At 35.2% G+C, this 17,914-nt stretch overlaps 1 pseudogene; it reads left to right on the top strand.

Annotated features, from left to right (window-relative positions):
• Window positions 1-679: 679 nt before the first annotated feature.
• LOC133187672 (uncharacterized) lies at window positions 680-13,316 on the top strand (annotated as a pseudogene).
• Window positions 13,317-17,914: the final 4,598 nt, after the last annotated feature.

The following is a 17,914-nucleotide window of genomic DNA, read 5'->3' as shown; positions in this document are numbered from 1 at the left end:
CCTGAGACTCATCTCATTGCACTGGAATTAACACAATTTACTTGTGTGTTTCCTGAGATCGTTTTATTTTTGTATGCCTCCCTGAGGCTCATATAATGCATCTCATTGCACTGGAATTAACACAATTTACTTGTGTGTTTCCAGAGATGGTTTTATTTTTGTATGCCTCCCTGAGGCTCATCTCATTGCACTGGAATTAACACAATTTACTTGTGTGTTTCCTGAGATGGTTTAATTTTGTATGCCTCCCCGAGGCTTATCCTACTCTGTTTGCATTAACGCATTTTTCCGAATATAAAGAATATAGTAAGTAAATAAAACAAAATTTAAAAAAAAGGATAAAATTTAAAAATAAATAAATAAATAAAATCCTTGCTTATGGTTCGCTGAGGATCATTTTACTGCACCTAATCAAATAAATTACTGGCTTGTTCCTGTAAATCTCTCTGTTTTGCCATCGGAGGCTCGTAATCAATTCAGTGTACAGTATTGTTACAGATCAGTATTCCGGAATTTCAACGGTTGATAATTTTCTATTTTTCTGTTTATAGCGACCGGATGTTGATATACTATGCTTTCTATTTATAGTGATCAATGGAAGAGAACAATTTCTATGAATATGTACACTAACCAAATGCAGTTTATTGAACTTTCAGTTACCTATTCAACAAATATAATCATGCCACCAAAGAGAATATCTAGCAAATCTCGGACAGTGCCAACTCCCGCCTCTCAACAAAACAAGAGACGACGGGTATCAACAAATATGGAAGCGGTCGCGACAGCTACAGTCCATGAAACGTTCTACTTTCCCACTTGAACGGTGAAAGAACGCTGAACAAACGGTGAACGAACGCTGAACGAACGCAGAGCGAATGGTGAGTGAACGATGTGTGAACGCTGAACGCAACTTGGTGAACGATGTGTGAACGGTGAACGGTGAGCGAACGCAGAACGCGAACGGAGCGCAAACGCGAGCGCAAAGTGAACGGTGAACGAACGGTGAACGCAAGATGAACGATTTATTCGGAATGCCTCTGATCTTTTCCTTGTATTGAAACTATTCTATTGTATTCGAATGCCTGGTGCTAAAAAAATAAATAAATAAACAAATCAATGAAAATTGTCCTAAGAAAGATGATACATGCACATTAAGTAAAATTATTAATTTAAGTTTCTTACAATATTTTCTGCACATATGTACGATGTTTAAATTCAACTTTTTGATAACACGATTTCTATCGCTGTAAAACATTGTAATTGTTACCGAACGCTGTAGTATAACAGATGAAATTAATCTAGTTGTAAAATAAATATGTTTATTCTTATTTGATATATAAAACCATTACAAATAATGTGGATTTTAGAAGAGAAAACTACGGACTTATAGAATGAATTACAACGGTTGTAACAGCCATACAAGGCGATTCCGTGAAAAATAATGAGAATTTTTTTTTTTTGACAAAGGTATGTGGACGTATTGCATAAATACACTCGTAGTTTAAAATTTTAATGCAATAATATATTTATGTGTCAGTTTGATTTTTTATGATGATTTATTGAGCAGACTTCTACATCTATCTGTAGACATTTCCCGGCCGTGATTATACTCGGACAAGATGATACAAAGAGGCAATCATATTATTTGTTATATATTAAATTTTCATAACTTGATATTTAAGTAATATGCTGTCATAGTTTTTATTAAACAGACAAATGAGAGAGAGAGAGATTCGGTTTTAGCCCCCCCCCCCTTCCTCAAATGTTTGTACCTATATCAAACAAAAATTCTAATTTTTTTTCTTAATATATCAGGCAGTGAAAGTAACCATTTTTTATCAACAAATCCATTTGTTTTACAGTCATAATTGTTTTTTTATTTTCCTGCTTCAAGTTCACACGAAGTCCACGTGCTTGACCTGTCAATCAAAATCATTCGACACTGTGCAGGTGTGAAAGTCTCGTCACACCGAAGGCAAAGTGTTAGTATTTCCAAGATGTTCTAACATTTTTCTTATCATTTCTAGATCTGATTCCAACATTTCTAAAAATAAATAAATAAATAAATGAATAAAATATATTGGGAATAAATACTTGGAATAATTAAGCCGCTTGAATTTGAAACATACTCCCTGCCAATTTAAAATATTACCGCCGGCACATGTATATTTTGAACTACTATTGTTAAATGACTTTATTTAGATGCAAGTTTGTTTTGAGACTGAAATTTTTGTACTACAAAACACATTAACTTCTTTTTAAATGTTAATTAAAATGTACTGGATATACTAACTAAGTAACCGATTTAGGGGAAAGGGGGGGGGGGGGTCTTAATAATATCGAATGACAAACATATAAAGTTACGGTGAAAAACATCATTACTGGAGAATCACCTTGGTTATATAAATGATAATCATGTTATAAAGGTATTTCTCTCTCTCTGATTAAAGACTTTATATATGTGAAGTAGAAAAAAAATTCTTTAATGTATTACATTTTAAACAAATATTTTTTTTAAACCACACGATCAATTTAATTCGCTCTAAAGATATTTATTTGATTGGATATCCGCAGTACTGTTTTACATTCCCAGAATAAGTTCTAACATGTATTTCTGTATTATTTGAAAAACATGTGATAGAAATAAATATTTCCGCATTTTTCCTGCAGTTGGTAAATTAATTGACTTCGATTATTATCTATCCATTAACGATTTGTCGTCTTTAACATAACAACAAAATATTGCAGTGCTTGAAGTAACAGTATTTTGCCCGTATTTAAATTTAATTTTTCAGCATCATTCTACATAGGTACATACATGTACTTATAACAACATTTATTTTCCAAATAGATTTTATAAATACAGTCCCTGAAACGTTCTACTTTCCCACTTGAACGGTGAGCGAACGCTGAACGAACGGTGAACGAACGCTGAACGAACGCAGAGCGAACGGTGAGTGAACGATGTGTGAACGCTGAACGCAACTTGGTGAACGATGTGTGAACGGTGAGTGAACGCTGAACGCGAACGGAGCGCAAACGCGAACACAAAGTGAACGGTGAACGAACGGTGAACGCAAGATGAACGATATATTCGGAATGCCTCTGATCTTTTCCTTGCATTGAAACTATTTTATTGTATTATATTTTCAGGTGCCAAATAAATAAATAAATAAATAAATAATAGATAAGTAAACCAATAAATGAATGAATATTTAAGTTAATAAAATAAATTCTCCAAAATTGTCCTAAGAAAGACGATGCATGCACATAAAGTTTTTAATCACACGATTTTTATTGCATTAAAACATTGCAATTGTTATCGAGAAAAAGATATTTTTTTAGTTGGAAAATAAAAATGTTTATTCTTATTTGATAACAAATCAGAGAAAACTTCTGACTTATAGAATGAATTAAAGCGGTTGTAACATCCATTCATATATCTCCGTGTCAAGGCGATTTCGTGTAAATTAATGAAAAAAAATTAATTACAAAGGTCAGTGGACGTTTTGTACCTATACGCTCGTATTTTAATATAAGAACATATTATGTGACATTTCTATTTTTCATGATGATTTATTGAGCAGACTTCTACATGTATATGTAGATGGCCGTGGTTATACTCGGACAAGATAATACAAAGATACATATTCATATTATTTGTTATAAATTCAATTTTCAGAACTTGATATTTAAGTAATATGCTGTTATAGTTTTTATTAAACAGACAAATGAGAGAGAGAGAGAGAGAGAGAGAGAGAGAGAGAGAGAGAGAGAGATTCCGTTTTAGCCCCCCCTTTCAGGCTTCACTAAATGTTTGTACCTATATCAAACAAAAACTCTGATTTTTTTTTTCTAAATATATCAGACAGTGAAAGTAACAACAAAATCATATCCATTTGTTTGACAGTCATACTCGTTTTTATGTTCCTGCTTCGATTTCACACGAAGTCCACGTGCTTGTCCTGTCAATCAAAATCATTCGACACTGTGCAGGTGTGAAAGTTTCGTCACATCGAAGACGGAGTGCGAGTATTTCCAACAAGTTATAACATTTATTTTTATCATTTCTAGATTTGATTCCAACATTTGAATAATAAATGAATAAAATACATTTTGCATTAACACTTGAATTTGAAACATACTCTCTGCCAATTTCAAATACCACCGCCGACACGTGTACATTTTGAACTACAGTAACTATTGTTTTGTGACTTTTTTAGATGCATGTTTGTTTTGAGACTGAAATTTTTGTTCTAAAAAAGACCTTAACTTTCTTTAAAAAATGTTATTAAAATATTCTGGAAATGCAGTACTGACTAAGTAACCGATTTAGGGGGAAAGGGGGGGGGGGGTATTAATCATATCGAATGGCAAACATATAAAGTTGCGGTGAAGAGAGAATTTTTTTCTCTATAACTATAGACTTTACATATTATAGTAGAGAAAATTCTGTAGTGCAGTACATTTTAAATATTAAATATTTCCTTTAACCACAATATCAATTTAATTCGCTCCAAAGATAATAAATTAACAGGACATCCGCAGTACTATGTATAACTCTCAGAACTAGTTCTATCATATCTTCTGTAGTAATTAAAAAACGTGTTAGAAATAAATATTTTCGTAATTTTGCTGCGTAATTATTTGAATTGGATAATTATAACACCATTAACGATTTGTCATCTTTAACAAAACAACAAAATGTTGCAGTGCTTGAAGTATTTGCACATTGCCCTTAGTTAAATTTAATATTTCAGCATCGTTCTACATAGGTACAGAATGTGCTTATAACAACATTTATTTTCCAGTAATTTAATAAATAACCTAACAGCTAAGTTAGAATAATAAAAATATATATCGTAGATATTTTTCCCCATGAAATAATGATTCTTCAAAAACGATATGTTAGTTATTAAATTAAAAAACCTGTAACTCCTTCCCTATAAAAAAATAAGTCCTTTCACCTCGGAGTTCCGAATGACAATGAAAACTGAACGATAGGTGAACGCTGAACGCAAGGTGAACGCAAAGTGAACGGAACGAAGAGCGAATGCTGAACGCTTTGTGAACGGTGAACGCGAGCTCACGGTGAACGGTGAACGCAAAACTGTGAACGGAGAGCGAACGGTGAACGCACGGTGAACGAACGGTGAACGCACGCTGAACGAACGGTGAACGAACGGTGAGCGAACGGAAAAATGGGAAAGTAGAACGTTTCAGGGACTGTAACCTAACAGCTATGTTAGAATAATAAAAATAAATATTGTAGATATATATTTTTTCCCGTGAAATAATGATTCTTTAAACACGGTATATTATTTATCAAATTCAAAACCGGTAAATCCTTACTTAAAAAAAGATAAGTCCTTTCACTTCGGAGTTCCGAATGACACTGAAGACTGAACGATAAGTGAACGCTGAACGCAAGGTGAACGCAAAGTGAACGAACGAAGAGCGAACGGTGAACGCTTTGTGAACGGTGAACGCGAGCGCACGGTGAACGCTGAACGCAAAACTGTGAACGGAGAGCGAACGGTGAACGCACGGTGAACGAACGGTGAACGAACGGAAAATGGGAAAGTAGAACGTTTCAGGGACTGTACGCCTCTATCCCCTGATGTCCTGGAAACCATTACCAGACAAGTAACCGAGCGGGTCACTGCTACAATCAGAGAGGAGTTGACAACGTTAATAAGTAATGTGACCAGCAGCACAACATCCACTAGTCAGGGGAGTATTAGTAATAATGCTTCGGGGGCTTCTGTCAATAATGATCCAAGCTTAAGTAATTCTGTTATTTGTGGGTCAGAATCGACTGCCCCAAGTACACCCAATGACCAAGCTATTCAATGATCTGTTGAAGCCTTGGTAATTAAATATACTGAAAAAATAGCAGGTAATATAAGAGTCCCAGTGGTTTTGTTTGTACATCAGCCCCAATAGATGCTAGGGTATCGGACCAACTCAAGTCCAAAATATGGTCAAACCAGTATGTCGACTTCATAAAACTTCTTTCAAAAGATAAGCAGAAGAGAGGTATGTTTTCTTTACAAGTTTAGGATGGCGACAGTCCTTGTAAGTTGACAATCCACCAGGTGGAGAATAATTCATCAAATGACGCATCTGTCTCTTCCATGCATGACTGGCTTACTGCATGGAACAGATTTTCTGCAATTTATTGCATGAAATACACTGATCAACAGGCAAAACTAGCAAAGCATTTAGAAGCAGTCAGGGAGATAGCAGATGCAAAGGGCAATTGGAAAGGGTATGATATAGACTTTAGAATGCTCGTTGCTCAGGGACAAGTTGCCTGGGGGGATGTCCACATGGAGTTGTATGTCAATGCCAGACTGGCAACAACCCAGATAATGAAAGCAAGCAAAGGTAGTAAAGACCTACAGTATAGATCTATTCCCAAGGGTGCCTGCTTCCAATATCATTCAGGTGAACACTGTCAGGCAGGAATGTCCTGTCGTTTCCAGCATAGATGCTATAACTGTGCAGGGGTTCATCCATTTATTTACTGTACAAAACCAACTACGCACCCCTTTCGTGTCATGCAAAAATATCAAAACCAAACAGGCAACACAAATAAACAGTCTACCTTCACGATGTACTTGTTCATAAATCAACTCTTGAATTCATAAGGAACAACAAGCATGGATTTGGCATGGCTTCCACTTTTATTGAACACGTGACAAGGGAGCAGTCATTGTATCATGCATAATAATGATAGGGAGTAATCATTATACATATATAGAATACTGTCACATCCCCCTTTCTTTAAAATGTTAAGTTTACAAATTTCTACTAATACTGAAACTTTACTGTCCTTGAATGATTGTCCATTTGAGTGTTTGAAAACCATGACCAAATCACTATAATAATTAAACATTAAACAAACAGTGTGTACATTCAACATGCAATATTATGTCAGAGAATGAGAAACAAGATTTAATAACAATCAAGACTGACTAGCAAATACAAGGCTATTTGCCCTGTTAAGGAGACTAGGGATTATTATGCCCTCAACACAGTCTTCCTTTGCAAACTAAACTACAACAGTAAGTTTTAACTAAGGCAAGTAATTATTTACATGAAGTCTAAGCTAAACTTAGAAATAGGTAGACGAGGAGTTATTATTACCTCTTTCACTATCTACCTTTGCCCTACACATCACGGTAACGCATTGGTTTCACAACTACACGACCACTACGTGTTTTCATTGGACTTGATGATACTGGTTGCTTGGGACGCTGAACGGGTACGGAATCTTGTGTATTGCGTAATTCTGATGTTGGTGGAGCTGGTGTTGGTTCATTGCTGACTATTATAGGAACTGGGTCATCATTGCACTGTGATTGTTCAGTCAACAGTTCAGGCTCTGAAATTTCATGATCAGGGCGGAATGGTTCTCGACTAAATCGGAGATGACGTCGATTGCGTCGGTATACACGACCATCCTCGGTTCTCACTTTGTACGAACGTATATCACTCTGTTCCTGAACAAATGCTTTTTTCCATCCCTTTTCATTTCCTGTAGGTCTAATACGAAAGGTATCTTCTTCTGTTAAGGGTTTCAGCTCCTTAGCTCCTCGATTATAGTAGTATGTCTGATGTTCCTTGCGTTCATAAAGCTTTTCCCTGGTGCGGTCAGCATAACGTGGTCTGAGTAGATGTTCAGCTACTGGTAATAGCGTTTTGGTGCGTCTACCAAAAATCCGTTGTGCAGGTGAGTAGCCTATTCCTTGAGTAGGCGTATTGCGTAGATCCAGAAGCGCTAAAAATGGATCTTTACCGTCCATTGCACACTTATGAATAAGCCGTTTGGCAATCTTTACAGAGTCCTCCACCTTGCCATTAGATTGTGCATATCTAGGGGACGATGTAACATGCTCGAATTCATAACTTTTACTGAATTCTGCAAACTCTGGACTTCCAAATGGCGGTCCGTTGTCCGATATTACTCTATCTGGGATTCCATGACGTGCAAACTGTGATTTCATCATGCGAATGATTGAACTTCCTGTTTTACTATGAATCTCTCCACCTCAAAGTAATCTGAATAGTAATCTGCGAGTATGAGGTAATCTTTGCTTTCACATTCAAACAGATCACATCCTATTGTTTGCCAAGGACGAATAGGAATCTCATGGCTGATCATAGGCTCCTTCTGTTGATCATCCTGGTAAGTATTACATGCAGCACATTGACCAATGTACGATTCAATGTCCTTCGACATATTTGGCCAGTAGACATAGTCCTGGGCACGACGGATACATCCTTGGATACCAATATGAGAGTTATGTATACGCTGTACTATACTATGTGTGATAGATCTAGGAACGACAACTCGCTCGGCCTTGTAGATGACACCGTTTTGAAGGACTAACTCCTCTCTAAACGGAAAATACACTTGTATATCAGGGTGGACTTCTTTCGAAGAGTCAGGCCATCCATCAAGTATGATCTTCTTCAGCAACTGTAGAGCTTCATCTTTTTCTGTAGCTTCCTTTATCTGTGAATATCGTTCATCAGATATTGCTAAGTAGGTGCGGTGGTTGATACTGTGTATGTCATGCATGTTCTCCTCAAATGAATCAGAGTCAGTGATAAGATAGGCCCTACTTAAGGTGTCAGCAAAATACATCTCTGTGCCTTTTTTGTACTCAATGCTGTAATCAAATTTCTGCAATCTTAATAGCATTCTCTGCAGACGCTTGGGTGCATTATGCAGTTTTTTACGTACAATGATTTCTAGGGGTTTATGATCCGACTGTATCATAACATGTCGTCCATATCTATAATTTTCAAAATGTTCCATGCCAAACACTGCGGCTAAGGTCTCCTTCTCTATCTGTGCATAGTTCTGTTCTGTGGCTGTCAGCGAACGTGAAGCATATGCGATAGGATGATTATCTTGCATAAGGTATGCGCCTAATCCAGTAGAAGAAGCATCACATTGCAAAGTCAGTTTCTTCTTTGCATCAAAGAATTTAAGAACAGGTGCACGAGACAATGTGTCCTTGACCTTGTCAAATGCTTGTCCGTGGATATCCGGATCCCATGCAAAATGAGTCTCTGCTTTCAGAAGATCTTGAAGTGGACTGGTGATCTCAGACAACTGCGGTGCAAAACGTTGCACAAAATTTGTCATTCCCAATAATCTCTGAACTCCTGCCTTGTCTTCTGGGGTAGGCATTTCATGTATCGCCTTGAGTTTTTGTGGGTCAACACTCAACCCATCCTTGCTGATCACATATCCAAGATAAGTAACAGATGTAAGCTTAAGTTTTATCTTACTCTGGTTAAGCTTTATGTTTCTCTCCATACATCTCTGCATTAGGGCTCGAAATTTCACATCATGATCCCTTTCAGCTTCTTCATCTGTCTCACCACATCCGTAAATTAACACATCATCATGTATAGGTCTGATACCTGGAATGCCACTTAAGGCGTCGTCCATTCTCCTTTGGAACTCCTCAGGTGCGACAGAGATACCAAATAGCATCCTCAGCCAGCGATATTTGCCCCATGGCGTAGCAAATGTAGTTAGGTAGCTGCTATCACTGTCAAGCTCAACGTGCCAAAAACCATCCTTTGCATCAACAATGGAGAATATACGAGCTTGATGCAATTCGGGTAGAATATCCTCTATAGTAGGTGTTGGGTAATGGTTCCGCATTAATGCCTCATTAAGTGGTTTCGGGTCAATACATAGGCGAATGTCACCGTTGCGTTAAGGTGCCACCACTAAGTCAGATACCAAGTCGGTTGGTGTGTTAACTGGTTTAATGACACCTAACTTCTCCAGTCGGTTTAGCTCTTCTTTCACTTTTGGTTTCAAGGCTAACGGTATTTTCCTAGGCGGTAACTGTACAGGTCGCACACTGTCCTTGACCTCCAAATGAAGCTTTCCATCCGGTTTACCTAGATCCTTGAACACTTTTGCATACTTCTCATTTATTTCTTCTTTAATGTCAATCTGTGAAATGACGTCATTCTGAACTTGTGTCTTTGTGAGGAATTTGTCAGTATGCACAGTAATAAGTTCCATTCCTTCAATAGCTCGCTTACCCAAAATACAATGTAGCTCTTTGCCTGGCACAATAACGAATTCTAGATTATACTTCTTTCCATTACACGGATTTCGAACAGACATTCTAATGGTTCACAAAGCCTTGGTTTCCGATTTGTTGTACATATGTAGGGTAACATCAGTTTTCTTGAGATTCTTGAATTCTTTGTCACCTGTGAGACGTACATACACATGAGCTGACAAGATATTAGCTGTAGACCCATTGTCCAACTGAAACTCCACATATTTATCATGGATATTCATAACAGCCGTATGACGTTTTGATGATAGCGAGTGCACTTGTTCAATACTAAGAACGAGTTCTTCTGATGAGTCACTTTCACGAGTCTCAATCTCATGAACTCGGGACTTTCTGCGGTTCCATGTACCACGACGTTTTTCATGATGTTTTGCTCTAGGAGGCTCTTTTTTAGGACATTTCCTCTCAAAATGGTTCTGCTCGCCACATAAGTTGCAAGTCTGTCCAAACGCTGGGCATTTCTCTCGACTGCGCGGATGTGTTCTCCCACAGTAACGACAAGACTGAACAGTTGGTATGGTTTGTGTGCGGTTGTCTCTACGTTTCTCATTTTTACCATGATTGTCTTGTTTCACTTTCTGTTTGACCTTGACATGGTGAATATCTGCAATAGATCTGAGTTGAGATTCAGATTTCTCATTCGACCGGCATATATCTATGCAACGCTGAAGGTCCAGTTTCTTCTCCTGTAACAACTTTTTACGGGTATGGTTATCTCGAACTCCGATAACGATACGATCCCTTATCATCTCATCCTCCATGTCTCCGAATTTGCATGTTTTCGCTAGTGTACGCAATTCTGCAACATATGCATCTATATGTTCAGACTGTTCCTGATTTCTACAATTAAATGTGTAACGCTCATATATGACGTTTGTTTGACCTACGCAGTAAGTGTCAAGTACCGTAATAACCTTATCAATATCTTTCTTATCGTCATCTGTATCAAATTTTAGTCCATCAACAACGTGTGAACCATCAGATCCTAGACAAGTGAGAAATGTTGCACATCTGAGTTGGGTATCTCTCTCCCTTAACCCACACTCTTTTGAAATGTTTCCAATTGGTAGCGAGGTCACCATTCAAATCTAAGGGCTTAGGAAATGGTATATTCATAGGAAAAACGTGTAAATTTTGTACTGCAGCAGGAGCTGCTTCAACTTGCTCATTCTTTTCAGGCATTGTTTGTTACGAACAGAGGAAATTCGGTCCAAAGGAAAATCGGGTAGATTCTTCAATATTTGGAGCAATTTAAACAAATGACAGACAATCAAGACGTTTGACTCACCATAAGGATTCAGTAAACACTTCTGACACCATGTTTCACGATGTACTTGTTCATAAATCAACTCTTGAATTCATAAGGAACAACAAGCATGGCTTTTGCATGGCTTCCACTTTTATTGAACACGTGTCATTGTATCATGCATAATAATGATAGGGAGTAATCATTATACACACATAGAATACTGTCACATACCCAAACAAAAACAAACTCTACTGCTAAGCAAGGGCCAAACGCAAATCAAAGTAAATAGACTTGCTCACTGGTTATCTGGTTATGATAAAGATGAAACTAAATATTTAATTGACGGTTTTTCAAATGGGTTCTATTTAGGATTCGAAGGAGAATGTCCGGGAATAGAGTCTAAGAATTTGAATTCTGCTCTTGCAAAACCTGAAATTATTGATAAAAAAAATACAAAAAGAAATTTTGGCTGGTAGATCCAAAGCCCTTTTGAAAGTAAGCCAATTCCTAATTTACAATGTTCACCATTAGGTTTAGTTGAAAAGAAAGAGCCGGGTGAATATAGAATGATTCATCACTTATCATACCCAGAAAACCAATCTGTCAATGATGGCATACCACCCGATAAGTCATTTGTTCAATACTCATCAATTTTAGATGCGATTCATTTTATAAAACAATGTGGGTAAGGTGCATTCTGTTGTAAAACAGACATTAAGTCGGCATTTAGAATAATTAATCTACACCACACACAGTTTAAGTTTGTCGGGTTTAAATGGGAAAGCAAATACTATTTTGATACCTGTCTGCAGTTTGGTCTAAGTTCATCTTGTAAAATATTTGAACGCTTCTCAACAGCTTTGCAATGGATTGCACAAAATAAATTGGGTATATCTTGCATTTCACATGTGTTGGATGACTTTATTATTGTAGGCAAATCACCGACAAAATGTGTTAACAAGCTCAAAACTTTTTTGGCTATGTGTACAGATATTGGGGTGCCTATTTCACTTGAAAAAACATGTGGTCCCAAACAGGTGATAACCCATCTGGGTTATGAATTGGATTCAATTAAAATGGAATGTAGACTTCCAAAAGACAAAATTTTCAAGTGTGTCAAGAAAAATTCAATTTGCTTTGGAACAAACTAAGTTCACATTAAAAGAACTGCAGTCAGTTATAGGTTTACTGAATTTAGCTTGTAATGTAGAATTGCCAGGCAGAGCCTTTTTAAGAAGACTAATCGATTTGACCATTGGAATCAAAAAGCACTTTTACAGAATTAGGATGACAAAAGAAGTTAAGGAGGATTTGAATGTTTTGTTGGATTTTCTTTGCCATTTCAATGGTTCTTCAATGTTTCTCCCTGATAAATAGTTGAGTTCAAGTGAATTAAAGTTATATACTGATGCCTCAGGTGTCATTGCATATGCTGCAGTTTTTGGTAGTCAGTGGTTTAAAGGAGAATGGAATAGTAGTTGGCAGTACCAAAACATAACAGTCTTAGAATTGTATCCCATAGTCCTGGCAGTACAAGTCTGGTCTAAATTTATGACAAATAAGTTCATTTTGTTTAACACTGACAATCAAGCATTGGTTCATGTCATTAATAAGCAAACGTCTAAAGATAAACATATTATGTTTCTTTTGCGAAAACTAGTATTGACATGCTTACAATATAACATTTATTTCAGAGCAAAGCATTTGACTTCAAAAGAAAATTTACTATGTGATTGTCTTTCTCGTTCTAAGGTAAATCAGTTCTTACTAATGGTGCCATGGGCCGACAGAAACCCAGTCAACGTGCCTCCACTTCCAAAATTTCCGAATTAACAAGTAACATCCAGAGACTCCTGGATTCCAGTCTCACACGTTCCTCAATAGCTTCGTACTCCCATGCATGGACAGTTTTTAAAAACCTTGCAAAGAAATATGGGTTTTAGGTTGAACTTCCAGTTAAACAACATATATTAGTATATTATGTCGCATACCTCTCAGCTATTAGTTACATTCATAAGCTTAACAATTTTGGGGATCCATGCTCATCCTTTTTAATACAAAAATTACTGTTATCAACCCGCAAACTGAAACCTTCACAAGATGTTAGGATACCTATTACCAAAAATATTTTACATCAAATATGCGATGTTTTACCATTTACAGTTTCTAATGCATTTGAATCGGCCATGTTCAAAGCAATGTTCTTGTTGGCTTTCTATGGGTTTTTAAGGGTTGGAGAAATAACATCTTACCAGAAAGTAATCAATAGGAATTTACAGGCTCTACCGAGTGAGCAAGCGAATGGAGAACTTAATAGTGCACGTGACATTGGTGATTGGTATGTGGACATCCAAAAGTGTGAACTCAGGAACATATGTATATTTCCTGATAACATTGCAACTAGGTGGGACATATGTTTATTCCTACTTAGTTTGTCTATAGTAAGGGTTACTATATTTTGATTTCATTTGTGTAATAAATACAAAATCGAATTCATCAGGAACATATGTATATTTCCTGATAACATTGCATCAAGGTGGGACATATGTTTATTCCTACCATACATGTTCTACCTATAAAGTTAAGATAACATTTTATTTTAAAATTGTGAAGTATATAGAACATGTATGTTTTGGGTGGGGCATATGTGTATTCTCACCTACCATGAATAGTAGTTGCATTTTTTGAGATAAGGCTGAGGTTTGCAGAGCATATGTCTTTCGCTGCAAAGGTTGGTCTTATTAGGTGTATCTGCACTTTGCCACTTTCATTTCATTTTTATGGTGCTGTTTTTCTTCTCTCCTTGGGGTCTGAACTTGATTGATTGGATTTAATCAAGTACATGGCGGTTTCAGACCACAAGGAATAGATGTTTTGGAAATTATGTCATCACATCATTAATTAGATAATTACTGTAATGGGAATTATTGATTAATATTGATTTAAAATATTAATTGGATAGATAATCAAATATTTATAATTGTATATCAATTTTTAATAAGGTTATTATTACATAACTATTTAATGTGATCTACGTAATTATATGTCATCTAAATTTGGGATAATTAATAAAGTCACAGTGGTGGCAAAGTGCAACATAACCTTTTTCTTTCTGTGTTATGTATTAATATGTATAAGATGGAGGGCTCAGGTGGTTTAAAGACATTAAGATACACGAGTGGAGGAAAATCATACTATTCGAATATGCATCGAATTATGCTTTACTGAGAATCTGGGGAATTCGAACATTATCAATTATGGATAAATCATTTTAAACATTTACCTGTAAACTTATGCACTGGTTATGGTTCGGGCTATAAATTCACGAGAAACACTTTATACGAGATATTTGTCTCTGATGATTTCAGAACCAGTAATTCTGCACATATGAATATATCACTATGATCAAATCAAATATTCTTTATATTTTTGAATCGTTTGACGTTTTACAGAATTATGTATCAAGATTAGTTCTTGACTGTTTTCAAGATTTTTGTTATCATGAAAGGTCTACATCACTATTCGTTTCGGTAACTACTGCTGCGTCTTAAGTACGTCGTCAACGAATCCACATTTCCTTTATGTATCTCTTCGTTCCAAAATAGTCGAAAAACCTATTTTATATTAAGTCAAGTAAAGTTAAATCCATATATATCTGGGTAGCAGACAGGCTTGAACAGTAATATTTGTTTCTGATGTGTATATTATGTGGGAAATATGATGATTAGAAATTCACTAGCTTAAGTAAAATAGGGAATTAAATACGTACTTATGACTATCATTAATGCAAAAAAAAAAAAATTCTGGATTTTGGGGGGCTTAAACCGGAGACCTCAAACACAATAGCAGCTAGTTCAGCGTACACCACTTAGCTACGCAGACTGGTGTCTTTTATGTATTTATAGCCCCGGATTAGATTCTTTAGGAAAATATGATAATTGAGGTATATGATAAATTTTTAATCAGAAGACAAAGTTAAACCAAATATTAAAGATTTTAATGTAACAATATGCTATGATATCAAAAGAACACAACCCCTTCAAGTTGTCTCTGGTTAAAGTTGTTTAAATATATAAATTTTAAGTTTTTGAATGAACTAAACAGATACTTCTTGAACGAAGTCGTCGTTTAAAATATATGTCGTGTATATATATATATATATATATATATATATATATATATATATATATATATATATATATATATATATATATATATATATATATATATATATATATACGCTCCTTTCCGCCCAAACCTGGGGTTGAACTCTCGACCCGTGTGACCTACAGTCTCCTGGCAGTATAGCAGGAACAGCGTACTAATCGCTGCACATTAGCATGAGTGATTTTGTATTTTTATTTAAATAGTTTGGTATTGAAAAGTATATGTATAATAATTTTTAAAGTCAGTAATTCTCATTAGTATATCGTGTAAAATAAAATGCAATTATGTATGTTATTATGGACAAACAATGTTCTGGACAAATAAACAACCAATAGTCTGTTGTCTGGAGTTGAATAAATCAAAGACCTGATTAAGAACTGAAAGACGGGCGGGCTCATCATATTGAAAAAAGTTCTTGATTTTTTTTAAATCTTAGTACTGTTATAGATTTTCTTAGGTTTAAATAAAAATAATCTATGATATCTTTTATATGTGTAAAAAGAAATTAGTTACTTTTTTTCTTTTTGTTTAAGTGTGTGTCTTTCGACCAAAGCAATTTCTGCATTCTTTTTTTAAGTGTAGATATTCTGTGTAGTAGAATGAAATACGCGTGGCTATAAATAAAATTTGTTGTTTTATATTTAAGAATACGAGGATCCGGTAATCAAGTACATGTATGTGTCATATTTTGCATTTACATAAAGTTAGATAAATGCAAGGCATATCGGTGAGTTTAATTTTTATTTTCTTCTCTAAACATTTCTGAAACATATTTTCTGAAAATCTAAATAACTTACGTAAAAAAGGTTAAAAACATGTAGTGAAGTCCCACTTTACCTTAAAAATACACTTTTCTGACAAAACATCTGTATATTTCCCAGAATTGTTAGTTATGGATTTTATCAGAAACAAGGTTTAAATACCAAAATCTTTTCTTATATAGTTCTTTTGTTTAGTTGTCATCACGTATGTCTCATCAATACGAAAACTGTTGCGTAGGATTTTATTGCCAGGTTTAATTCTCACAGAATCAACGGATGGAAGTTCCTTTTACTAAAATACACTGTAGAATAATAATTACGAACAGAAGATTCTGCATAAAGGTTTTGTATCATATATTTCCATTCCAGTTAGTAGTATCATGTCAATTCAATATTCGATAAAAACTTTAGCATTAGTGACGTCATAAATCCAATAATCTCAATGGCTTAAATACCTTCCAATTATCTACATTATATTTAAGTAAAAATAAACAAGCAACCAATTGATGAATCGACCAAAGCAGGTTGAAAATCCTGCAAGAAAGTATGATTAATTAATATAAATTATGAAAGGACGAGCTACCACCAAATAGCAGAAAACCTTAACAAAACGGGACTGGCTTCCCTGTGCGAAAAGGACACGCAGATAATTCAGTTTTTCCTAGAAATATTGAGATTACTCTACATAGTACATTGCAGACTAAGCGATTGTTTGATTGATGAATAAATTGGTGGATAATAAATTAATAAGTATTAATTATAAAAAAGGCATGTGGACATTGATTAATAATTTGATGGACAAGCATGCATGAAATCCAGAAAAAATTGGAGCTGGGTGTTGTCTCTAACAATTCTAACAGAATAAGCTTGGAATTAAAATGGACTAGATAATTAGTAAGCAATCTTTAATGCTTGCTTATCGTTTTAAAGTTTGACTTACATGTATGGTCAAACATTGTTATTAGAACGTTTCATATCAATTTCAACTTCATGTTATGAAATTGAAACACCATATTGGAGATTGTTGTAAAAAAAATTCTTAATTAGATGTTGTACTTCGCAAATCATGTTTTAAAGTGGGATTGCATTCTCCCAACTTCCTCAATGTTTGATTTTAAAATGTTGAGAATCTTACACTTTTCTTCCGCATTGTTCAGAATTTAAAGTGTTTCCTTCCTCCTGAAAAAAATTGACGTATATTATAATAACTAGGAAGATTGATTCATATTTATCAGGAATCAAAATTAATAAAATTTAAAATCATATATTATAAACCAGAAAAAGGTTTCTTCTATATATAAGGTTATCGTTGTGGACAGAAAAAAATTGTTTTAATTTCGAAGAATGGCATATACATACCATGTAATTAAGTATACGTTAGCAGTTAAATCAGTGATGCTCTATGCTACTTCACTTATTGATAGAAGAAGTAAACAAGGAAATAAAATATGAAGAAATGAGTTTAACGAAATATACAAAGAAATAGGTGAAGTGTTAAAGGTGAAAATAACGAACAGTGATCAATCTCATAGATCCAGTAAACAAAAAGGCTGGTAAACAGGGCAAAAAACAAGGACCACTGAAAACACCAGAGGTGGGATCAGGTGTCTCTG

The sequence above is a fragment of the Saccostrea echinata genome, unplaced genomic scaffold, assembly GCF_033153115.1.
Source record: "Saccostrea echinata isolate AGI-Se365-2 ecotype Australia unplaced genomic scaffold, CSIRO_AGI_Sech_v1 ptg000015l, whole genome shotgun sequence".
NCBI classification, from domain to species: Eukaryota; Metazoa; Mollusca; class Bivalvia; order Ostreida; family Ostreidae; genus Saccostrea; species Saccostrea echinata.
This window is presented reverse-complemented; position numbering and strand designations above follow the sequence as displayed.